Raw genomic sequence first — 26,336 nt, forward strand, 5'->3', positions numbered from 1 at the left:
TTAATAAAAACAATTCCACTTTCTGTTTCTATGTGAACCTTCTCTCTGGCCCTGGGTCAAGCAGTTGAGAATCTTCAAGGGGGAGGAGATCAACAGATAAACTGAACTTCTTTATTATCACGATGTTTAAGTGGTAAGGAATCTCAGGGGTCCTCTGACCCAGCCTTCTCTTTATAAAAATAAGGAAATTAACTTTTTATTTTCAATTGAGCTTCAACATATACAAGTTATTGTTTTTGTTTAAGTTTTTTAGAATCAGTCTTGGAGCATCATTGTCTACTTTTTGTTTTCTTTTTCAGAAAGAGATGAGCTTTTGAGAATTGAAGTGGCTGAATGGTTGATGGGCAAAGCAGGGACAGACAGTGAAGCAAAAATAACAAGGGTGGCCACAGCTGCCTTGCTCTGCCTGGGGTAATGAGTTGACTTAAGGTGGCCTGCCCTACTCCTGCTGTGGGTCCTCACTGCCTGCCTGTCCCAGTGGAGCCAGGCTCAGAGCTGCACACCACTCCCTCCCTCCTATAGTGTACCCCCCTGAGGCTTTGGAGCCACCTTGGTCAAAGAATAGCTCTCTTCTGTGCCAGTCCTGTGATTTTTAGATTTACTCACCAGTTTCCTTAACACAGTTTGAAAAACTGCTCTCCTCTTTTCCTTCAAGTAAGAAACACATGTGAGTGATTTCTTTTAAAAGCAGCAGCCACTCTAAACACAAAATGTGCCTTTTACCACTGGATGACACTGTTAGGCTACAGAATACTCCACTGATAGAATCAAGGGGTGCTCAAACTTGAGATTTCATCAAACTACTTTATGTAGGAGAGAAACTCTTAAATATAACCTTAAAACTAGTCATTTACCACATGTTGTGTGATAAGTGTAACTTATCAGTCTAAGGCAATTTTAAAGCCAATGAGTTTAATGTAATCAATTATTAATGAAACCCATTAATTGGACAGCACTTCAGTTGCTTAGAGGTTTGTGCAATTTAATATGCTGCATATTAATGAACTACTGATTATTTCATGGGAATATTTATGCAAGCTAGTGTTCTAATATTTATTTCCCTCCACATAACAATCTGAAAAAAAGAAAACAATCTGTTATCTTTGTGTGGCAGAAGATTCTTTGACCATGCATAACAATTAATGTTATAGACTTGTAGTGAGGATTTTGTTGAGCTGCCTTACTCAAGAGGGAGTATAAGCTGTTGGTTAGCAAAAGGGGCATTGATTCCCTGTACAGATATGTTGCAAAAAGTATTGTCTCTAACTTGTTGTGAGCACCTGAAGGATCAAGTGAGGGCAGGAACTTTGTTCAAACTTTGGTTGTCATGTTCTGTTTGCAACCTCTTCTTGAATCTGAGGTCCATACTTCTAGACTTGACCTGAGCATTAACTGGTCAAATTCAGTTGAGGAAAACATGATATATGTTTCTGAGGATAAGAAATAAGGAAGAGTCAGGCCATCTCTTTGTGGGCTTAATACGAGGGATGAGAAAATTTATATTTAATTCTAATAGAAGCAGGCTTCAGTGTCCTAAGAGAGGTGTTAGCAATATCTGTAGGGGTATAAAGAAGTGATGCTCAAGAGGAATCAGTGAAGACTTCATGGTGGGAGTTACTGTATTCAGATGCACTGAGCTTCAGTCTGTGCCCCATTTATTTCATTCATTTTTACAAATTGTCCACAGCAGCACCTGGCTGGAGAATGCAGTGGGGAGTAAGACCAGATGTGTTTCAGCCCCTTCCCCACCCAGGACTCAGCTAAACCATGAGAAATCAACAGCTCAAGTATCTATTAGGTCTTCATCTCCTAGATGTCTTGTACATGAGACTCTGTGCTAGAACCATTGGGCACATGATGGAAGTCAATCAGAGGCCACTTCCTTGCTGTGGAGACTCACATCTGTGTCCTTGCAGGGAGATAACACAGATCCACCTGGAATAACAGCTCACAGGGAAGGGAGAGGGTAAGGATTCAATCCGTGGGTACAGGGGAATATCAAGTAAGATTTTATACAATAGTTCAAGTGAGGGAGATAACCCCACAAGGAGCATGGTTTGTGGAAAAGCAAGCTTTGCACAGGGCTTTCAAAGTGCCTGCATTTTTCATTGACCAGGAGGAGGAATTCCACCCAGGGGGGAATGTGGAAGAGAGGTGGAGATAGAGATGTGCAGGGGTTTTGTGGACACTGGTTTACTAGAGTAGGGGTTTGTGCTGGAGAGCAGGAGCCACAAGTTTAAAAAGGTTTTTGAGGACCCAAAGTAGAGAAATATAAAAGGGAGGCCAGGCAGTTGAACATTATATTCCCCACTGACAGTGCTGTGTGGCTTGAAGGCTCCTGATCTGATTAAATTAGGCCGTGCATTGGATTTGACTTGAGCGTGCAGCTGGGTTTGAAGGAAGGGCCACCAGGAGGATGGAGCTCAGTTAGGATCTGATTATGTGATACTGAGAATTGAAGGACATGGGGATGGAAACCCAAGACTCTATCAGTGGTAAGAGAATGATTTTCAAATACTTTTATGAAAAAGAATTGATGATTGATTCCACATCAAGGGTGAGGGATAGGACATTGTCAGAGATAACTTGGGTTTGCTATTTTATATATTTATGAACGTATAACACACCTACAGAGAAGGACATGCACCAAAAAAGTACCTGTAGATGAATTTTCAGAATGAACGCCAATCCCCCCAAAACAAATGCTGAATGTTTCCCCTGATATAAAGTGACTGACCCATAATGGGATAGGAGGGGGGAAAATGGGAGGAATAGATGAACTCTATAGGGCAGATGGGTGGGAGGTGAAGGGAGGGGGCAGGAGATTAGCAATGATGGTGGAATGTGATGGGCATGGTATCCAAAGAACATGTATGAAGACTTGAATTGGTGTGAACATACTTTATATACAAACAGAGATATGAAAAATTGTGCTCTCTATGTGTAATAAGAATTAATGCATTCCGCTGTCATGTATTTAAAAAACAAAATCAATTAAATATTAAAAAAAGAACAAATATTTTAAAGAAAATGCATTTCTAGCCTCCTGTCCTCATTTCAAGTTACCTTTGACGAGATGTTTTCAGTTTGGGATTGTAATGCTATGATATTAGAAAGCTTCTGAAATCATATCGAGAGGTAGAGGATTTTCCATCTATTTTTCCAGTCCAGAAGCATAGAATACCTGAGAGCTTCTAGTTGGAATCAGAAAAACTTGGGTTTGAATCCTGGTTTTGTCCTTCCATGTCTGTGTAATCTTGGGCAGCCGTAATGAAGTTATTGTTATTAATCACTGTTCATTACCAGTGACAGCACTAAAACCACTAACATTTATTGAAGGTGCACTTTGTGTAAGGCAATGAATTTGTAAGCATTTCTCATTTACTCTTTCTAAAAATTTGTAAGATTATGTCATTCCTTTTTGAACTAGAAGACACTTACCCAAGATCACCCTTCACAGTAAGTGAGGAGCTAGCCTGTAGAACCAGTCAGCCTAATATGGAGCCCTGTCTCAACTGTCCACCTCAATTGGAGAAAACAGGGAAGAAGAACCCCTATTCAAGGGCCCAGGAGGCTTGAATGTTGGGGAGGAGCTTATGTACACATATAAGAGAGACACTCAGAATGGGCTCCTTTCATTTCATGTCTATACATGGCAAATACTTTTGGTGTGTGTTTTTAGTAAAAGCACTCTGTGTCCCATGAAGCACTGTGGCTCCTCCTCATGCTGTCCTTATGACAGCGTAGTTGGCATTCTAACTCAGGACACTCAGGGCGTTGTGACACCATCTTATCCCCACCAGCTCATCTTGGATATTGGTGTGTATTCTGACTTCCAAGATATTTTTTGTCCCGCATCTGTTCCTCCTTTCCTATCTTCTAAATATGAAACATGTGCCTTATTTTAAAAAAAAAAGCATTTTGGGGGGATGAAAAAAAACTGATGAGAAAATGAATTTGATATTTTCCCAAGAGCATCACTGTTTGACATTTGCACAGCAGCGTATGGGAACCAATTGGTTGAGAATTCTCTCTTGTGTATAATGACTGACTTGGGACTGCAGGTTCACTCCTGTAGCAATAATGGAGCTTGGCAAAGTACAAAAAATATTTCTTCCCTTACATGGATTGCTCTGATGGCACATCTTTTCTAAGCTTTGGGGGTTGTGGCCCCAGAGGCCCTCTGAGCATTTGTCTGATGCCTTTGGGTGCCACATGATGTCACAGTGTACTCGTCCAAGGCTGAATTTTTAGGTTTGCTTCAAGGCCAGGCAGGTCAGAAATTTATCAGCTGAAGCTAACTGCTGCTTGGGAGAAATTCCTGTCTTTAATTCATTCTCTTGCCTGTCTGGAGACTCTGGGTACTGAGGGAGATTGCTTTGGATGCAAGAGTGCCTACCTTTTTTCAGGCTGATGCAGGACTGGAATTTACCAGCCTCCAATCCTAAGTATCTTGGCTTTCTCGAGGTCTTGCCTGAGGATGCCAGAATCTCCTAGAAACAGCCTGGGAAAGAGATTCTCTGCAAGAAATCCTTGGAATACTTTTAATTTTTCATGAACTGTAGCAGTTCAAAAATTTTTAGGGCTGGACTGTAGCTCAGTGGCAGAGTGCTTGCCTAGCATGTGAGGTACTGAGTTCAATCCTCAGCATCACATAGAAAAATAAATAAAATAAAGGCATGCTGTCCATCTACTACTATAATATATATATATATATATATTTTAAAAAATGTGTTTAGACTGGCTATAGTACACCTGTAAACTGTGGGCATTGCTATAGGATAAATGGCTTTTAAATGGAATTCAAATATGAATGCTTCCAGGGAGAATTAGATTTTTAATATTTAAGTAAACATGAAAATTACCATAATCTCTGTTCTGATTTTTAAATCTCATCAGATTAGCTTTCAAATTTTATCTGTTTGACTTAGAAATATGCAAGGATAGAGCCAATGTAATATGATGGGGAAATTGCTGCAGTGTGTGTTTATGAGCCCAGTTGTGAATGTGATCAGCAGATGGCTGTTTACCTGCGAAGGAACCAAAACAAAATACTTGGGGTAGGCTAGAGCTGGGTCCAGAATGAACTTTGAAAGGGAAGGGGGGAAAAAAGCAAAGACTCAAAATTCATCTGTTAGGATGGGATTTCTTGGTCCTTGGGGCTGGCCAAGTTTAGTAATGACTTTCATTTGCAGAACTTAAAAGCAGAATTCTCATTGGGTGGCATTTTTAGGCATGCTGTTAGTATTTGCTAAAATGCAAATCTGTTATTATTCAACTGCCTAAAATCTTTCAGGGAGTTCCATTCACCTCACCACAGCATAAAAAGCCTTTTTTTCTTGCTACACTCCAACACCCTCGCTGGAGCCATTAGAACCATTAACCATGGAATGGAGCACCTTGATAGTGTGATAAACATTTTTGTGCTTTATAGCAGCTTCTTAGGGTTGTAGCGTGAATGCACCTGGGAACCGTTGAGTTTACCAGCCAGAAAGTCTATGGGTATTTCAACTGAACTTGTGTTTTTGAAGAATCCAAGGCCTAGAGAGAAATAGTTTTGTATTCAAGGTTACTGAGACCTCTTAATAAAACATTTGAAAGTGTTGGTGGCATAGCTTGGCTAGTAATAGCTTCTACTTACTGATTGCTCACCTATTTGTCAGGAATTATATATAGAGAGTACCTACATGTATGTTTCAATCAATTCTTGCAATGATATTCATTGTAAAAGGGGGAATTGAGGTTCAAAGAAGGTAAGCTGTGTCAAAGATTTCAAATCAGTTTTATTTCTCCTTCATTGAGCAGATCCTAGTTTTCTTTAATTGACTTGATATTTTTTGAAAAGTTACTTTACGGATCAGTGACTTTGCCAGTAGAGTATATCAAGAAAGTCTTTGCGCTTATTTCTAGGAGATGTTTCATGTAGTAATACCACCTTGCAAAGTGCTTTCACTTCCAGACTTCTGGATTACTTGATGCTCTGTGCAGGACCTTCTGCCTGGCCTACCAGCCCTTTGAGCGCTGTAGTTAGTTAATATCCGAGGCAGCTCAGGGGCCCCCTCTACTGGTAGTTAACCCATGACTTTGTTATTTTATTGAAGTAACACATTGAACAAATACAATAATTTAAAAAAAAGAAGAAGAAAGGTGTAACCAGAGTGGTCTTTGTGGTGAAAGGGATGGTAAGATTTATGTTCCAACCCTAAATCACAAGATAGTAATCAATGAGTACCAGGAAAAGAGAACAAAGAAAATTCCATTTTGTTAGAGGCTGGATAGTTTAATTGCTGGAAGAGCTGACATTTATCTGGATTTGAAAAGACAGAGAGATTTGCCTTTGTGGATATCCAGGAATGGAGCAGAAAGAAGGTGATCATGTGTGCTGGAGGGAACAGAGCTTACAGAGGCATGATGAGAGAGTGAAGGAAAAGGAATCGGAGAAAACTAAATCTAAAAAGTGAAGTCAAAAAAATCAATCTGTTCATCACCTACACTGCAGCCATCCTGGACTGAACCTCTTCTGGAGGGTTGTGCTAGCAGAACCCTGATTCTTTCCCTGCCTTCCTTCAGTCTATTCCAAACCCAACCACTGTAGCAGTGACCTTCAGAGGCAGTCTTCTGTTGATTTGGTGTCATGGAGATTATCTGTGGGTTAGAGCTGAGAAATAGGTCCTTTTATGGAACCTTGTAGGCACCTTTGTCTACTGATTAAATAGAATGAAATTGCCGTTGACTCTTTAGACCACTGACTGCATAGAGGTGTGCATGGTGCAGTTGAGGTTTAAGGCAAGGAGCATGGTGACTGTGGACTGCATATTGGTCAGGCTGGCTGTAATGGGTTCCCCGACTCACCATGAACAAGGTTAGTAATTCTCTACTTGGTTAAGTTTGCAGGCATTCTAGGGTAGTCTCTAAGGAATGTTTGGGGAAACTTGTCACATATTCCTTATCCTTCAGTAATTTTGAGTCTTGATATACAGTGATATAAATATTTAAACAAAAGATGTAGCTACAGTTCTTCTTTAATTGACTTCCTTTTTGGATTCTTATTTGCTTTATTTTCAAGTTGTTTGTATAAAAATATGAAGCATTACAGTTTGGAGGAGAGACAGGTTGTAAAATGAGAGGACATTGATTTTAGTTTTAGCTTTATGCTGCTGGCAATATAAGTGGGCACAGGATTTAAATTTTATTTCCCCATTTTATTGTCTGTTAAGTAAATATTCTAGTTCTTTTATTTGTAAGGTCATTTCCAAAATCAAATGTGGTTTTGTACCTGAATGTGCTGTATCCAAAGCTCTCTGTAATTGCTGGCTGCCACTTTGTATTGTTTCTAGTCAGATGTGTTAAGAGTCCAGTAGTGTCTGGGGACACTTCAGGAATTTGTGGAGACTTCACTGGTGTCTTTAAAACTCAGGCCCTGCTTTGATTTTTTAGTGGCTGCTGCTGCCTATGCTTTTTTATTTTAGTTTCAAACATGTCTTTGCTCTCTTCTAGTGTCTCCAACCCTCACATGTACTGGAGATCAAGGATGTACAACATGCCTCCCTTGTTCACCCTGCTCCCATCTTTTTTCTGTCACACCCTTCTTAGCTGTGTGCTTTTGGGCCACCTCAATAGCACTGACTTGCATTTAGGAGCTCATCCATGGAGGAGCTCCTTTTTAGAACAGATTTCATTTAGTTTAACATTTATTCAGTGCCTTGTATCAGGCATTTGGTTGGCCCGGGTATCTAAAATTCTAGGGAAAAAATTCTTCTTGCCCTGGCAGAGAAGGACAGAAACCTGTGGTTAACCTCTTTCAGAATACATTTTGTGACAGAAATACACATACACTGCTGTTGGTACTAGTGGGGAAAGTGGCAGTGTTCAGTGTGAGATGTTTGGTTATGCCTCCTCCTGCCATGCCTTCCTCTATTCTCTAATCATTCTTCTATCTAGGGGAGTGGAATTAGCCAGGCAGTAAGTAATTGTGTACCATGGACTTTGTTGAGAAGGTCACCATCAGCTAGTCTGTGTAAAGAGGCTTGGTATCTGATTTTCAGTTTGGAAGTTGAAGTCACCACACCCGAACAGGAGAGTATAAATTGCATTGTAATTATCATGAAATACTGGCCAGGTTTGTTTTGCAGGCAGGGGAGCAGTAATGAGATCCATACCACGAATTGAGTCTCAGGGTCCACAGTGACCTGATGCCAGCCTTGGCTCCTATCTGCAGCCTGTTGCTCAGCCAATCCTGTTCACCTCATCCCAACCCCCACTAGGTTTTTTTGTGTCTCACAAAATGGGACTGGTATTCATAGGGCACCTACTATGTGTTGCAAACATGTCATGCACCACTCTAGGGTGCTGCAGGGAGGGTAGGAAAGAGGGGTCCAAATGCCCTATTCCCCAGGAACTCCTCTTACTGAGGAGGACACATATACTTGAGTCATGGAATAGACAACTCCAGATAGACCAAGAATCGGGACCAGAGGAGGCTGAGGCCTGAAAGGTTAAGGGACTCTATCCAGGCACTTTAGCAAGTTGTTCCTTCTGTGAAACCCCAGCGACTCCATTCCCCTCCCTGCCCCAAAAGGCTCTTGCTGCAAGATCTCCTCCCTCCTCCCTGCTGTCTGCCTTCCTCTGGTCCAGCCCTGGGGATAGAGCAGTGGAATGAAAACAGGTCACCCTTACCCTCAGGAATTCATGCCCTGCACATTCAGTCATAAATAATTAAATTTGGTAGCATAGCTCACTTGGGGAAGTGCTGGGGTTGGTCTGTGGCTTTCAGCAGGGCTCTCAGGAATTCAGGCCCCTCTGAGCAGGTGCCACTGGAAGACAGAGCTGGCTCAAGTGAAGAGAGGAGGAGATTTGACCAGGAGCATCACAGGTCAAATTAGACTGCTCTGGAAGTTTCTGATCTTGATGCAGAGTCAGGACTTGTGAGTTTCCAGTGCAGATTCATTTGCTGAGACTGAAGGGACCTGGTGCCCAATGCTTGTTGCAAGATTGCTATTGTGACATGGTAGCAGGAAGCATCCTGTGTAACCACAGCACAAATATGAAAGGCAGTGACTAGAGTCAAGACACCACACTCCTCTGCCCCATAGTCTCAAGCATCACTGAAGAAAACCACTCTGTTCCTCACTCCTGTTCTCCCCACTTTCCTTCAAAACACATAGGATTATTTGCAGGTGATGTCCCTGATGTGGACCCGGGAGGGTAACATGTCTAGTGTGCTGGACTGGGCACAGCCAGGTTTCTGCTTTGAGAGAGAAGTCTTGGCAGAAAAGCCTGCAAGTAAGTCTTCTTTTTCTCTTTCAGATGGCCTTCTTGAGGATACCAGTCCCAAGGACTCATATCTCATCCCAAGAAACATCATGGCTGAGCCAGACTACATGGAAGATGACAATCCATAACTCATTAGGCCCCAGAAATTGATCAAATCTGTCAAAACATCCCAGAACCATCAAGGTCTTCACAGAGAACTCCTTATGAATCTAAAAAGCTACCATAGTTTCTGGAGCATGGCTTCTTTACAGGGATTTTAAGATAACCAGATTTATCAATTATTGTTTTTACAGAGGTTTTGAAGAGTTTTTATTTCTTGACAATTCTCAAGGCTTCCCTTCTCTCCCCTTCAAGCCAGGTCATCCCTCCCTGAAGTGAAGCCCCTGCTGCAGCTCAGTTTTTGTTCCTTCTAAAATGCACACACATTCTTAAATTTGGGTGCAACTGGCTAGGGCAAAGACATAAGAGAGGAAACCAAGTAAAAGAGAAATATGTTATTTCTTAAATTTGAAATCTCTGAATTTCTCCCTTGCTTTGGGGGAAGTATTAGAGACAAATGTAAATCCTGCCTGCATTATCAATCGGTTAGTGGCAGGGAGAAGTCTCTAGACCTTATTAGAGTGAATAGATAAGAGTGTTTCTTCCTTATGTTTTTGTTTGTTTGTTTTTAAGTTGTATTTTAAATAATTATCAATATTTTTAGTAACTTTTTAGAAGGGAGCAGAATATATTCAAATTTGTATTTTTACCATATTTATCTCTACAGATTGCCTTAAATTCTGTTTTTATTTCCATACCTCTTGTGCTGTTGTGTCATCCTGAGAAATTTAAAAATTTTTAAATTTAAATTATATTTTTAAATTTTAAATTAAAAAAAAAAAAAGCAAAACACAAGGGTTCAGAGCATTTTCACGGCAGTTCTTCCGAGTTCACTCCTGCCTACCAGAACTAATGACTCCTGTTCCCGGATGTCTTTCTAGATATCTTTCTCCTCCTGGATTATGGGATTGTAACACCCTCATTTTTGTCTCTGGCATGTGCTATGGAGCTATTAGATTAAAGTTTTTTAAATTGAACACAAGCTTGATCATTTTTAGTAAGTGTTTAACTTCTGCCTGTCTTTGCTGCACAATCAAAATGGAAAATATGAATTTAGTACTCTCATGCCCAGAGCAAAATAAGACTATATACATTTCTAAATAAACCACAAAATTTGGAAGCAGGTCTGCCTGGAAAATTTTGTCTGCATTTTATTGGAAGATCATCAGGTTAGTGGGCTTCAAAACAGAATACCATTTCGTCACCTACTGGTTTTCTGATCTGAAGATGGAGCTTAGTTGAACTCTTAAGAAATATTGTAGCTCAAATTATTTTGTTTTATTTTCATTGCAAGTCTATAGAAAGTCTCCAACTCAGAATAAAGGAAAAATAAACCTAATTTTGTAAAATAGATCTTCTCTGGATTAGAGGCTGCAGATTGCTCTGTAAAAATATACTTATTGGGGCTGGGGTTGTGGCTCAGTGGTAGAGTGCTTGCCTAGCATGTGTGAGGCCCTGTTTCAATTCTCAGCAGCACAAAAAGGAATAAAATAAAAGCTATAAAAATATATAATTAGTAGCATGATACACATCACTGCAGAACATATGGATTTAAGCAGTTGAGTCTTTCTAAATTTTCTAGAAAATGGACCTCCTTTCTGTCTGTCTTTGACCCATTCTTCCTTTCCCTGTTTACATAGCTGACTCTTTAGCAGGCCCAGTGCAACTAATTTGGAAGAATGATGACTTTTGCTGAAGCACTGAGGCATAGCCAGGACATTTGAGATCAGAGGTCATGAATCCTGAGCTTTCACCATTTAACTTGATGTACCTTATGATCTTGACCAAGAAACCTCTCTTGATATCTTTTTTTCACCTATAAAGTGGAGAATAATAGTATATTTCTTTAAAAATTAAATAGTAGCATGTATTACAATACCTATTAAAATACATGACATATAAATGGTCAGCTAGTCCCATCCATCTTCTCCCCATGTGGCATGCTGGGAAATTCCTATTTCTTTTTCCCCTTTTCTTTGAAAGATTCCAATCTGATGAAATGTATTTAAGAAAAAGGCATATTTCAAAGTCAAAAAAAGATGAATATATCTCGTCATATGTTGAAGATATAAATAGATTTTTTAAAGAGAAAATCATTGTTTAGTAGAGTCTTTTTTAAGGAACATAGTCAGTTTTAGGGTGAAAACTTCTCAAGCTCAGAATAAAACTTTCCTTTTATTTTTCTTCCATATCATGAACGCTTTGGAGACTTTGGAGACTTATTTCTATTTTAGTACCAAATAATAGGAAGCAACATATCAATAATTACTACCAGGCTTGATTACTGGTTTGTACTATAATGAAAACATGTTTCCTTTTCTACAATTTATAAAGGGCCTTCCTTTATTTTATCTTACCCAGTGATCTTTCCAGTAAACCTGCAGGTTACCTTGCGCTTGTCCCACTTTGATACATTAGAGAGAATTGTTTCTTGTTGAGGATTCTTCAAGATCATGCAATAGATTTTTTAGAAGAAAAAAGGATAGAAATAAGCATGGGATTTAGGACAGTTTCTAGAGATAAGTATAGTAATTATATAAACTAGAGAAAGGGTTGAGTAAATGAAAAGACCAGAGGATGAGATCAGCAAAAATCAAACTTTACCTGTAGCATTGACCTTTGCTCACATAACTACAAATTTGGCTCAAAGCTCTGCAGCAGATAGTTTATTTATTTTTTTACAATTTACTCTTAGAGATTATAAGATAAAAACAGTTACTGCTTAGGAGAATAAGTATTCAGAGATCTTCTAGCTCTGAACTTGTGCTTCTCTATTTTATCATCTTTTTGGATTTGGCTAAGTTTCCATTAGCAGACTTTAAATTTCCACCTGGTCACAGTCTGCTTCTAGGTCTGATGGTTATGACTTTTTGTCAGGTTTTTGGGTTTCATAGGCCTTTATCAGTAGTACAAAAAGGCAGTTTTCAGAAGGCATTATAAAGCATTATATTTTTAGTAGTTGAAATTTTAGTATTGGAAACTCTTTTTAAAAAATAAGAATGAAACAATGGAGTATTATTCAGTGTTGAAAGAGAAGAAAAATCATGGCATTTGCAGGTAAATGGATGGAGTTGGAGAATATAATGCTAAGTGAAGTAAGCCAATCCCAAAAAACCAAATGCCGTATGTTTTGTCTGATATAAGGAGGCTGATTCATAATAGGGATTGAGGGGGGAACATGGGAGGAAAAGATGAACTCTAGTTTTGGCAAAGGGGAGGTAGAGGCAGAGAGGGGATGTGGGAGCAGGAAAGGCAGTGGAATGAGATGGACTTAATTACCCTAAGTAAGTGTATGAAGACATAAATGGTGTGACTCTACATTGTGTACAACCAGAAACATGAAAAATTGTGCTCTGTATGTGTAATATGAGTTGAACTGCATTCTGCTGTCATAACAAATTAGACTATTTTTTTTTAAAAAAGACAGAAGCAGCTTTTAATATATTTACATACAACACAACTTTGCAGGGGACAATTCTTATTGCACAGGTCAGGGCCCTGGGTGGGTGGGGTGCTTCCCAAGATGGAGTGGACAAAAAGGATCAGGACTGCAGGAGGCACCAGTTCTTCCTCAAGGTGGCCTGGGCCTCCCCTGGCTCCCACTGCCTGGCTTTCAGGGAGCTACAGACCTCAGTGCCCCATTTCCCTTCTCTTTCTCACTCTCCATAAGAGCCTCATTAGCAAGGGGGTTGTGGCTCCAGAATAAATAACTTAAAATAAAATACAAACACTAAGGTAGAAAGGCATGGAGAGCCTTGGGCTCCTTCAGCAATGCCAGGGAAGGGGAACCACCACTGGTTGGATGAGATCCCCCCCCCCTCTTATCTGGGCAAAGGCTCAGTAGCTCTATATCTTTCCAGTTGTTTTTTTTATAACAAAAACTTCTAAAGTAAGCAGGGCAGTGCAGCTCTGTGGGTGCCTTGGGTGAGAGTTCCTGGAATAGGCTTGGGGAGGGACAGAGCTGCACCAGCTCCCCAGCTCTCCCAAACACTGACATGAAAGGGTCGGCAGGATGGAGACGGGGGAATTGTGACTTTTGGTAACAGTGGGTCCCCCTTTCTGCTGGCCCTACTTGGAGCCTATGGCTTAACAGGTTTCCCAACCTGTTCCCAAGTCCTCTATGAAGGGAACAGAGAAGCAATTTGTCTATGGAATCCTTGCTCCCTCGCCTCCCCACCATAGGCTGGAGAGGGTCCCTAGCATTCCAGAGGTGCTCCACAACATTTTCAGCTATCAATGGCCTTGGTAGTGGGCATCTGTGCCCACCGCTGCCTCAGTTCCTCCTTGCCCATGCTGCTGGACAGCATGTTGAAGGTGGATTTGTATTTCTTGTCGAAGGCCACTATGTCCACATGGTCCTTGCCCATGGCAGCCATTGTCAGGAATAAGATCTCGTGGTAGATATCCCTCTGCAGGTGCAGGCCAGCAGGAGGGGGCCCTAGAGTCTCCAGTAAGAGCCCCACAGCCTTGTGCACCTCATTGAGCCCAACATGGCGCAGCACTGACTCCAGCAATGCCAAGCTTAGACACACAGGTACAGGGCCTGGCCACACCACCCACTGAGGGATCTGGCTGTGGACTCTCCAGAGCACATAGAGAGGTGGGCAGCTGCTAGGGTCAGGAGTCAGGATATTTCACAGGAGTGCACCTGCACAGAGGCTGGATCAGGAGTTAGCCAAGGAGACTGGGCCTGGGGGAGCTAGGGAGGCGGGGGCCCATCACTGGAAGCCAGCACCAGGCCTGGTAGAATACTAGGAAGGCGTAGCTGTTGGAAATACCACAGAAGGTTCCAGAAGATGATGAGGTGGGCAGCAGGCAGTTTAGGCAGTGCCAGAACCTCATTGTCCTCATTCTCTACCAGAGACTCCAGCTCCTTCCGCAGCACCAGGGGACTCAGGTATGCCCAGGCCCCACTCTCCATGTGCCTAGAGCCCCTCCCCATGTGCCCGTTGCAGAGCTGAGGCTCATCCAGGGCAAGACAGAGCCTGCGGTCGCTGAGCACAGGGCCAGGACACCCAGGAACAGGGGCACCAGCTACTACTGGCACCAGCAGGGGCAGAGTTGGGGCTGGGGGCACTGGGTTGGGAATCAAGGGTCTGAACACTAAGCAAGGGCACAAAAGGGCAGGCAGAGAAGGGGGCAGGTTGTGTTGAGTTAGAGTCGTCAGGTGCCCATCCAGCCATGATTTCCTTATCATACACCAGTGAGTCACAGGCATGGCACAGGGAGCAGCTGGAGAGCAGAATTTCCAGGGAAGGTGGCTGGAGGGATCCAGGGGTGTCACTGAGGTGCTCTGAGGAACCACGGAGGCTCAGGCTACTGAGAGAAGACTCTGAGAGGTCCCATTCACTGCCCAGAGAGGCTGAGCTCTCTGATGCAGTGGATCCAGGTCGCTCCAGGGGCCTCAGAGGACTCTCCAATGGGCTGCAACGGGCAGGGGGAGGCAGGTCATGGGGCATCTCTGATGGGGAAAAGTGGGCAGCAGGGGAGCGGCGGGAAGGAGTGAGCAGCTGCTGGAGGCGGGCATCCAGCCCTCGCCCTGGGGTGCCTGCCTCATCCTGACGCCCACTAGCCTTGGGCCCTGGCACACTCAGCCCTTCCAGGGCCTCAGTGGTCTGGGCACTCAGGGCTAAGCCTGAGCTGCCTGGACTGCCTCCAGGTGCCAGCTCCTCCCCTGTCAGGCTCAGGTCTGAGAGACTTCCATCATGCCAGGGCACAGATGATCCCTGGGGCTCCAGGACCCCTAAAGCCTCTATCATGTGGGCCACACAGGCCTCTACAGTGGACTGGGCTCCTCGGGCACTGCCCAAACTGCCACTCTTCACCAGGCACCCAGTGGATGAAGCAGGGTTCCTCAGACTTCGCCCAGCCCAAGTCGTCTGGCGCTGAAGGGGACGGGTCGGGGAAGGGCGTTCCAGATAGGACTCTGTCTGGGAACTGCCAGCCTCTTGGTGTGCTGACACCTGCTGCTGGTGCTGCTGCTGCTGCTGCTGCCGCCGCCGCCGCCGCATCCAGTCTCTCAGAGGCTGACGGAATTGAGCAGCCCCCAGGACACTGGCCCAATGCAAGCGTCCACCTGGTGTACCAGATGGCCACTTGCTTTCCAGCACAGCCTTGTTGTAGTAACCATAGGTGATGGTGTTGGGCACGATGCCTGCCCGTCGCATCTCCAGCATGTCCCGCACAGACAAGACGGGCTGCCCGTAGTAGGAGCAGAGCTGCATCAGCACCCAGTAACACACCTCATCTGGGAGCACCACCTTGCGGCTCTCCATCTCACGCAGCACATGGTAGGCTGTGTGCAGCGCCCTCACCTGGGAGGGTGCTGACCGCACATAGGCAGGAAGACACAGGAACTACAGCCCAGCCCATAGCAATGGCCCAGCAGGCACTGGGCCCACAGCTCAGGCACTGTCGCTGACTTCTGAGCCATCCGCTGGGCCACCTTCATCTCCTGTTTGGTATGGCGAGGGGCAGGACTACTGGGGGCGCTACGGGATGGGCCTGGCACAGGCAGGGCCCCTGGTTCCTCTTGAGGAGATTCAAATAGCTCATCCCATAATTTTGGGAACCCATCATAGCAGTACTGGGAGTGGATTCACTGCCCTCTGGTGGGGGGCTCCTGGGGGGTGGTGATAAAGACTGTGAGCTCACTTTCCCTGAAAGTTCTTCCAGCTCCACTAAGGGCGCCGTCTCAGGCTTATCCTGCTCGGGGTGGACCTTATCAACACAAGAGTCAAAGAATTCAAAGACAGCATGCCAAGCAGAGCCAAAAGAACATTCTTCGATGAACTGTGAGAACATCTGCGTGTGCAGCAGCTGAGAGTACAGCTTGTGGCTGGAGTGTTCTCAGGACTTGAGGAAATCCTGAAGATAGAAAAGGTTGTCAATGTCAGGAGCCCCCTCAGAAGGGGCCTGGGTAAGGGGGCGCAGGAAGAGCCGGTAGCCCTTGAGCAGGCAGGCCATGAAGCACAGTAAGGCTCCCTGGACTTCCCGTTCCAGGCAGGGCGGCTGCAAACGGCCTCATAGTCCATCAACAGGAATTCCAGGGATGCCTCCTCCTCAGGTCCAGTATACATCTGGCCCAGTTGCTGGTACAGGATTGTTAGTGTGGCCAGGAGAACTTTGTAGGGTCTGCGGGGCAGGGTCTGAGGAGAGAGGAGCTTCTTTTCGTCTGAAAATTAGACTAATTTTTAAGAAAAGAAAAAAAAAATAAGATGATTTCTAACACATTAAGAGATTCAGTTTTCTATAAAGAGTAATTTTGGGACAAATAAACCAGGTAAGTTGAGCATGTCCCTAATGGTTCTTTGTCTTGTACATTTCTAAGTGAGTGGTTTCTAGCTCCCTGAGTTTTCAGCTGAACTTTAGAAATGCTTTACCAGACAAATAGTTTCTCAATGAATACTTTGGTGCTGTACAGCATGGAAAAATATAGGGGAGGTTGTAGCAATAAAAGAGAAAAGTATTTATACTTGAATCCATGCAGGTGAAAATGGGTAAGCCAAGAATGTAAATCAGGCAGGCCAAACTAGACAATTCCAAGATTCACAATCATGCTGAAATCCAAATGCAGCCATCCCTTTCACCATAAAACAAAAACCTAATAGACCAGGAGCAGTTTGGATTGGGGGTGGGGGTCAGGCACGTGTGCTCTCTGATAGTTTGCTCCCCAGCTTCCTGCTCTGGCTGGTGATGTGTTCCTATTGAGGAGTTGACTTAATTCATAGCTTGCAAGCATGCTTGGGGTTGAGATGAAGAAGCAATGCATATGGGCTTTTCCAGTTTGCCTATGAATATTTAGTGCGTTTTGTTGATGTGAAGAAGAGTGAGGAAGAGAATCCTGTGTTTTTACAGGTATGAAAAGTGTGGGGGCACACAGATCAAACTGTTAGTAACAGTTATCTCTGGGTGCAGGAATGGGTAGGGCTTGATGGGAGCAGACACTACCTTTTATACTTCTCGGGGACACCACTGTGTAGAATACAGTGCAGATGGTCCTCCCATGATTTGTTTAATGGGGCAAGTTTGGGGTGTGCTTTTACTTTTTTAAAATGGATCTGGATAAACTGCCTGACTTCTTTTGGCAAAGACTCAAAGTGCACCTATTAAGTTCACAATTTTTAAACTAGGCTTTGCCCACTGAGATAGTCACAGCTAGCTCCATGACCAGAAAGCAGACTTGAGAATTCCTTGATCTTGGGTAGTATGAAGCCACTAGCTCTTGACTCTCTGTCAGCACTGAAGGGATTGAAAGTACTTGTTATGTGTATGTCAGAATTGATTGAAGAGAATCAAGTGTTCTTGTTATTTACAAAATTTGGAGGTGCTCACTTCTGCCCCTCCACAGTCTCTGCATTCTGATCCACTTAGAGAAACACACAGGCAGTGCTTAATGTCTCTCATTTTGCACAGAAAGTTAAGAGACCCACTATGATAAAATATTAACTGAAGGTCAATGACTACTTCTTGAGTGTTACAAGTTCAGAATTTTTATCAGATGAGCACCACTTTCCTGAATTGTCTGTTACTAAATATTTTATCTTATTGTCACTATCATATAAAATCTTTGAACAGAAAATGAATACTATAGAATAGTTAAACCCATTTATAAGCTGCAATGGAAAATCAGCTTAAAGTGTCATATATCAAAGTTCTTTCAGTGAGTTTTGCAGAAGAATGTAACAATAATTTAAGTGAATTTTGCTGGTGGAATACAATGAAAGAAAAATCTTTGAAATCTAAATTATTCAGATAACTAAATTCTTAATTCTAAAATTTAATTCTCTTAATTCTGTCTATAGTGTCAAATCAAGACTTTCTATTAGTCATGAAACTAAGAAGCTTCTTAGTCTTTTTTCAGATTATTTTAAGAAAGGTTTTACAGTGATTAATGACTCTTCTAACTGAAAGGCAAGAGTGCTCAAAAGCAACCTTTAATGTGCTGATTAAAGATTTGATTTCTAGAATATTCTGTCTGTATTTTCATACCTCTGTTCAGTCTTGATAACTGTGAGGCAAACTATAATTAAATCAGAAACATGACCTGCTTCTTGTTTCTTTGGAAATTTGACCAAATTAATTTTTTAATTAAGAGTTCTGCTAATATTTGAAATTTGAGAAAATAGGACATATATATTATTTTGTCTTTTTGTCCTTATCATCAAAGACAGATCATACTGATCTTTACTCTGTAAACAACTACATTTTTTAAAAGAAAGTAGGAAAGTTGCCAGAATTTTTTTAAAATTCTGGATTACTGAGGAAGTTTAATATTCAAGATTTGTTTATAGATGTGTTTGTGTGACTTTGACAGCAGCTAAGAAAGATATGCTCTTAATTTTCTTATAACCAGAGCACTTATTCTGGGAACTTCTACTTGATTTACCAGTTGTTCAACTGACTCCTAAGTAAGTTGATTGGAGTAGTTCAAAGTACAACTGCCTGGGTTGATGTCCCATTCTCCAGATCAGCAGTGAGCAGCAGGGGCAGGCAATGGTGGGCAGGTGTAGTGCCTCTGTGAGCCCAGGCTGAGTCTACAGGCAGCCCAGTGTGAACCCCTCTTGAGTCAGGTGTAAATACACCTGTGCAGCATGAATGTGGACACCAGCCATTATTGACCCTGTATGGTCTGAAATCATCAGTGTGTTTCCTGTTCTATGGTTTATTTTGTTTTTATTTTAAATGTTCTTAATAAAATTTAACATCAAGTTGAGGTTGCTGATGAGCTAGTAGAGTCAGGCCAAAGTAAATAACTAGGGGAGACAAAAAGGAAGAGGTAGGTAGTCTTGTCTGGCATCCTGGAAAGCCCGGCTGGAGAAAATCCCAAGGAAATGGCAAAGTACAATATTATAGTCAGCTACTTCACCACTGTGACTAAAAGACCCTGCCAGAACAAATATAGAGGTGGAAAGGTGTATTTAGGGGCTCACCATTTCAGAGGTCTCAGTCCCTAGTGGCTGGCTGCATTCCTCAGGGTGCAAGGTGAGGCAGGACATCATGTCAGAAGAGTGTGACAAAGGGAAGAAGCTCACATTATGATCAGGCAGCAGAGAGAGACTCCATTCACCAGATACAAAATATATGCCCCAACACTATGCCCCCAGTGTTGCACCTCCTCCAGTCATACTCTCCCAGCCTTCAGCTCCCACTCAGTCAATCCCTGTTGGGGAATTAATTCACTGATTGGGTTAAAGAGCTCTCTCACAACCCAATCATTTCTTTTCTGAATCTTTTTGCACTGTCTCACATGTGAGCTGTGGGGGACACCTCACATCCAAACCATAACACACATAGAGACAAGGTGACTCTAAGCTGACATCAAACATAGACAGATGTCCTACTTAAGAAACTGTCAATGGGTCTTTCCTTTGACTTGGCTCAAACATATCAGATGGAGTGTTGCTAGTGAATAGCCTATTTTGGTTTTACTTCTCCCCATTTAAAAAAATAGCCACCTAATTTATTTCTCAGAAGAGTAGAGTTTCCTTGAAGCCTGAATTTCATGCATTATAAATAATCCATGTATCTGACGTGGTCTAGGCACAAAGAACAGTAGACTGACAGGAGATGATTGATTGCTGTGCCTGGCCATGACCCTTGGAAATTATATAATCTTGGTCACAGAGACTGTTGTTTATTTTTGGGATCTGAAAATGGAGAATAGGAAGAGGTTTCTAGGGTAGGAAATAGTTTTGTGCTAACCTGTCCCTGAGTTGCATTAATATATGAGATCAGAGGCTATGCCTCCGGAATCATCCCCCAGTGGAGATTCCTCAGGTCCTAGGCATTTACCTCTCTGTGGTGGGAACATATTATACCCATTGCAGGAGGGTACTTCCCCAACTATCCCCATCTCTATCACCCTGCTTTGTATAGTCTAATGTCTTGTACATAGTAGGTGCTCAATAATTTTTTATTGAATAAGGATTTTACAAATTCTTTGGAAGATATTCTTGTTTTTTCTTTGATGATGGTGAGTTTCTGAGCACCCTCATTAACTTAGCTTAGGAGTAGGTATCAGAGGTGTCTGATTCTTCAGAACTCTTTTCTGTGGCTAATACCTTCAATTACATTTTTTTCATGATGAACATTTCTCATTTTCATTAATGCTTTTTTTTTTGCAGGGGTCTTGCCCCTCAGAATAAACCAGAATTGCAGAAGGTGATGGAAAAGAGAAAACGAGACCAAATAATCAAACAGAAGGAAGAAGAAGCACAAAAGAAGAAATCTAACCTGAAAATAGAACTTTTAAAATGGCAGCATAAGTTGAAGCAGGTAAGAGTGACTGGGGAAAAGCATTCTTTCTCATTTCTAAGAAATAAGAATGTTGGAGCAAGCAGAATCTCCCAGACATATCAAATATAAACATTGTTGCCTTGAAAGAAAAGAAAGAAAATGTCAGCAGATGGTGTATATTACACTCGAGGTAGAGACAGTAATTCTATTGAAGACCTAAAAGAAATGCTCAAGGCAAAGGTAAATCAGAGAAATGTCACTGAATAAACAGAATACTGGAGTAATTTAATGCAGCTCAGCCTCACCTGGACTCCAGGGCAATTGCGTGTTCTTCTCGGGATTTTGTTTTCTTGGCTTTGACTTTTTCATTCCAGTCTTATCTTTCTGTCATTGGTAGTAACGACCAGTTGGGTGCTGCCTCTGTAGAATCAGTCCTTTCTCCCTCTCTACCTCCCTTGCTTTCCTTCTTTCTTTCTATTGGGGGACCAAGAGAGAATTTCTTCCATTGGAATGAGAGGAGTGCTTTGAAAGCCTCTCAGTTTGTAAATAATTTTCCTGGTTTTGAATTTCATTTAGCTTGAACTTGAGAAGCAGAAATTGCAAGAAGAGCAAGAAAATGCCCTGGAGTTTGTGAAGGTGAAATGCAATCTCAAGAGAACAGGCCAAGAGGTGGTCCAAGCCCAGGAGTCCTAGGCGGAGGCTGTCTAGAGACATGGTGTGTCCTGCCATCACCACAAGAGCTGTGTCTAGTTGCCTCCTCTGCATTTTTGCAGGGCCAGAGCCCCTGGAGAGAATTCCAGGCAGCCAAGAATTTTTACTATGACAAGGATTTGATTTGATTTGATTACAGTCTGAATGGATAAATTATCTATGAAAATTGTAGTTCCCATTCGCCATTGACAAGCACGTAATTTGGAATAATGGACCTGTGTTCAGAGACTTAAAGCAAAAAAAAAAAAAAAAAAAAAAAAGAAAGAAAGAAAGAAAGAAAGAAAGAAAGAAAGAGGACACTGGAAAAAAATCTTGAGAGCTGCACTATTTGGTTTTTCTTCCAATCTGAGTTCAGTGGAGCAAATATTATTTTCTTTGAAGAGGTAAAGAAAATGTGTTTCTTTCTTCTTTTGGTTATCTATAAGATAATTTAGATTACATAGAAGTGCATTTAATCGGTTACATCCAATATTTGTAAATTCTACTTTGAGAAATCAAATTTTTCTTCTTTAATTTATGCTTTCACCCATGTTAGAAATAACAGTGGAGAATGTTAATGTTGAACACAGCTATTACCATTGTTGGCACCAAAATTCAGAAATAGATTAAGAAGGTATAAAAACATGTAAAGATTCATGTTGGTCTGTTTTAATTCCTTTCAGTTCTATGCTTTGTGGAGGTATCCACTTCCCAGAAGGTATCTCATGTAAACTCATTTATTGCTTTGATAGCCAGCATGTTTTCAGTTCAGGTTTATTTTTAAATTTCTTGCTGAGATAGTTCTTTTAGGAAAAGCAAAAAAAAAATCCTCATTCCTTTGGAAAACAGAAATAGTCTGTATGACCCAGCTTTAGTGTCAAAAGTAAAGAGTACAAAAATCTTAATTTCTCTTGAGCACAGTGCAGGGAAAGTTCCCATCAGGAGCTGGATGGTGAGGCCTTCTTTAGGTATTTTAATGAGAAACAAGTATCAGTTGATCTCAAGCAGGCTTTTGATTTGTACATTTTGAATATTAGTAGAATCCAAGCTTTGAAAACTTTTTTATTAATGATTGTGTATTTCTTTACTCTTTTTTTTTCTTATGAAGGAAAACTTTTACCACTCTCTCAGCATGATGCTGTTGGTAAGGATAATGTTGATGACTACTGTATTGCATCTCTCAGGAGAAACTGAGGTGCAGGGAGAAGGGACTCAGTTTCCTTATGTTAACAAGCATGCTATTCAGAGACATCCAAGTTGCAAATAATAGCAAATTGTCATGCAAAGTTAATTTTATACTGCTGACATGGAAGAATTCTTGTGGATTTAGTATGTTCTTCGAAGAGATGATTCAGCCTTTCTACATCAGAGGCTTTTATACTTCCTTTATAACTCATACAAAGTTGGATTCAGAGCTTTGGAATCCTTAACTAGCAAGTAGATATTAGCTTTCTGTGGGAGATGCTTTTAGTAATCAACAGGCCCACATTCAGTCCCAATGTGAACAAACTAAGATTAAATAGATGATAATATACTGCTAGTTAAAGAAATATATTAGCTGTTTACACCTGAAATGAATTATTTGTCTCATCAGCAAATATTATTTAAATATGACATGCTGAAGTTGCTTTAAAATAGTTTGCTGTTGAAGATTAGAATGGTGACACTTTTCTTATCATTCTTCCCTTTGAGAGAAGAAAGTGAGGTAAGTGATCATCTTGAAAGAACATTCCTTATTGCACATTGATTAGAGTTCTTGCTCTGTTTGTGGACTCATGGTGTGGTCTGTAAAGTGAAGATTCAGGACTGGCTCCTATCTTTATCTAATAGGATTTTGATCTTGAGATCTCTTCCTTGAAGCAGTTTTGCCACTTGATAAAAATCTCAAGGGCTGGAAGGACCAATTCTGTTCCTAGAACTTCCTTAGGATTGATTCAACCCTGGGAAAAAGTTAATTAAAAAAGCACTTCCCTTTTAATTGCACTAAGATCTGCAGAATTGATTGTAGCTATACTACAAGGTCTGACCTAAAGAGGACTTGTAAATTGTGTAGAGTGATGGGTGTGGATCAGTAGCAGAGTGTATAGGAAAGGAAGCTTTGACATCATCTGTTCAGCTGGGCCCACAAGCTTTGTTTAAAAAGTTGTCAGTCTCTCCTGTACCTGGCACTATAACCTGAGGACTCATGAACATCTGAGCAGTTCTGTGCTTGGAGCCACCATTTGACAAAAATGGCTCCATTCTTCCATTCTATGATTTTCTTAAAATAGTTCAGTGTTTTATAGTCTCTTAAAAGTAAACTAGTGTTGCTTTCTAAGCTATAACAGCTGACTTTATTCCTCTACTCTGAAAAATCTTGCCTTGTTTGAGTGTATATAATATATATAAAGGGAGCCTTAATGGGTTTGTTTTCATAATTTAATATTTTTTGTGTTTGCTCTTGTATTATTGTTTTTAATGTAAAATATTACAGAATTGAGGGTGGAAATCTTAGAACCAAAGTTATTCTTAATAAAAATCACCACGTGCCTGGACCATGAAGCTGTGTTTGTCTGATCTGTTAAAGGTGAGTGTCCAGAATGGGATGTGGCTATGTTCAATTCAGAGATCAGAAGGTAGTTCCAGGGTCTCCCTTGGTGACCATGGTCTTTGACAGCCTTCCCTGCAAATGTTCTATCATCTGCATTTATATGGCCTGGGAGTTTGTATGTCAAATAAGTTCATGCTAAGATATTAATGAATCTCTATGTACCCTTTACAGAGAGTATATGGCATTAGAGCAGCAGGTGCCAGTCCTGCAGGGAAAGATTGAGCATTTTAGGTAGCTTGACAGGACCAATGAAGAAGCATTTTGGGAAGGGCCAGTTTTTAGTGCTTGTGAGCTAGTATAATTGTGAGTGATTCTGAAATTTTTTTTCTTACACATATTAATGTTTTCATCAGAGAAGTTATTTTGGAAAACTATTTCATGATTGCATTATCCTCTTGTTTAAAATAGTTTGGAGGCTCAGGTCCCTTTATTTGATAATTATACTTTTATGATTTTATTTTTCAACCATAAATTAATTATTCAAGTGTTCAGTTACCCAACTTCTAGTGTCTCTGGACTCATTTTTCATTTGTTTGTTTGTTTGGTTTCTTTGTTTTTTCAAAGCCTACTTAGAAGAGTAGATCTGCTATCTCTAAGGTATATCATGAGCCCTAAAACCCATGCAGAAGATGGCTTCCAGAAATGATTTGAACAGTAGCTGCAAGGTTTTCTATGGTGACAGTTTTTAAGCCATTTTGCTGAACTAATGTATGTGTGTTTTATAATAGTAATATATTTGAAAGAAGACGGGACAATTAAAGTGTTAAGTGAGTTTTAACATACTACATGCTGTAGTATATCTAAAAGAAGCATTAAAACATTAGTCTTACATTTATTTTAAGAAATGAACTTATTTTATTTCCAGGGTCTCAGAGTAAATAAAAGCTTTATAAGCTAGCCTTTTAAATGATAATTTCTATTTTTTTTTTCACCTGAGCAAATTAGTCTGATTATTAACTGGAGGTGTTTTGAGGGTCTCCCTATTTGCCCCTTGATTTTCTGGAATGATAGTAATTCCCAGTGAAAGTAGTAAAAAGGGCCCTTAGTTTTTTATTAAAGATATTTCATTGCTCCTGAGGTTTGTGCACCCAGGCTCCCAATGTATATATGCATTGATATTTATTTTTATCTGTATTTATTGAATCATGAGCAATACCCTTAATGCCTACCCAGTTCTTCTCCCTCTCCTTCTTTCCATATTTATAGCACCTTTCTCCAGCAGTGAAAACCTGCTTGCCAGCCTCCTCCTCATGGATAATGATTTTTTCTCAGTCTCCTGTGTGTGACTTTCCTCGGCCACCTTGCTCACTCTGACCTTGCCTAGTGGTTTTTCAACTGAATTAAGGAAAAAGATTGGAAACAACAATTTTTCTTGAGCTTTTAAACATGTATTATAAATTTAATTAATTGAGTTGTCTCAAACAACCTCAAGTACAACTACAGGCTTAGTATGGCTGATTGGGACTTTTCAAACTCCTTAAACAGTATACAACCCATGCTTAAATACAATTAACACATTTTAAACTTCACTTATGTAAATCTGTTTCTAAAGCCAAGTCTATGTCAATTATTTTTGCATATTAATAATGACTTCTATACTACTATGGCCATATTTACTTTCATGTCTTCCTAGGAACACAGTTAAACACAACTTCTTGGGCTTGTACAAATCTTATCAAGCCTAAAGGGAAAGGGATGCCTGCTTAGACCACATGAAGGAGCAATATCTGGGTTGTTGACTGATTCTTACTTAGACCTGGATCCTGGCTGGACAGTCCAAGTTCATTGAACCATCATAAGTCAAGGCCTTGGACCTAGTCTTTTATATAATTAGCTCTTAGGTGCTTTGCCATGGGAATTTTACTACCTCCCCATTTATTTTACTTTAAATTTTCAAAACTTGGTGTTCTTCCCAGAAATGGTGTGTGTTTTTCACTTAACATGACCAGTATTACTTACTCATCTTCAGCCTTTATGATATATAGGCCAAACTTACGTATGGCCTTATTGATGTTCCATATAATTAGTAGAATCACTTTGAGATTTTGTGTATGAAGAATCTGTGTGGAGAATTATTTTCTTCAAGATATTTGGCTGTTTATTACCATGGATATGCTGTTGGATTTTCTTCATCATTGTATATGATCTACAGGACTCCTTTTCTACTTAGTAATTATGTGTCTCCACTCTTGGTAATCAGTCGTCTTCTTGTACTATATATTTCCAGTTTCTTTATCTTCACTGTAAACTTTCCTGTATTCATAACTAGAAACAAGCACATTCTTCCACTTTTAAAGAAAAGGTATATTTTTCATAGAATAAACAAAATACACATACCTGTGAATATTCCCTTATATTCCCTTTAATCATCCTTGTTTTGTATTATGCCTCCTTTCCTCCTGTGAGTATCAGTACAAATCTGTGACTCTTTGTAGGCTCAACTTCT

The 26,336-nt window shown here is 41.0% G+C and overlaps 2 pseudogenes; one reads left to right on the plus strand and one right to left on the minus strand.

Moving 5' to 3' along the window:
* LOC143390259 (protein FAM107B-like) overlaps window positions 1-21,366 on the plus strand; it is a 38,938-nt pseudogene extending 17,572 nt beyond the window's left edge.
* Window positions 13,569-20,227, minus strand: LOC143390258 (DENN domain-containing protein 4B-like; annotated as a pseudogene).
* Window positions 21,367-26,336: the final 4,970 nt, after the last annotated feature.

The sequence above is a fragment of the Callospermophilus lateralis genome, unplaced genomic scaffold, assembly GCF_048772815.1.
Source record: "Callospermophilus lateralis isolate mCalLat2 unplaced genomic scaffold, mCalLat2.hap1 Scaffold_52, whole genome shotgun sequence".
Taxonomy (NCBI): Eukaryota; Metazoa; Chordata; class Mammalia; order Rodentia; family Sciuridae; genus Callospermophilus; species Callospermophilus lateralis.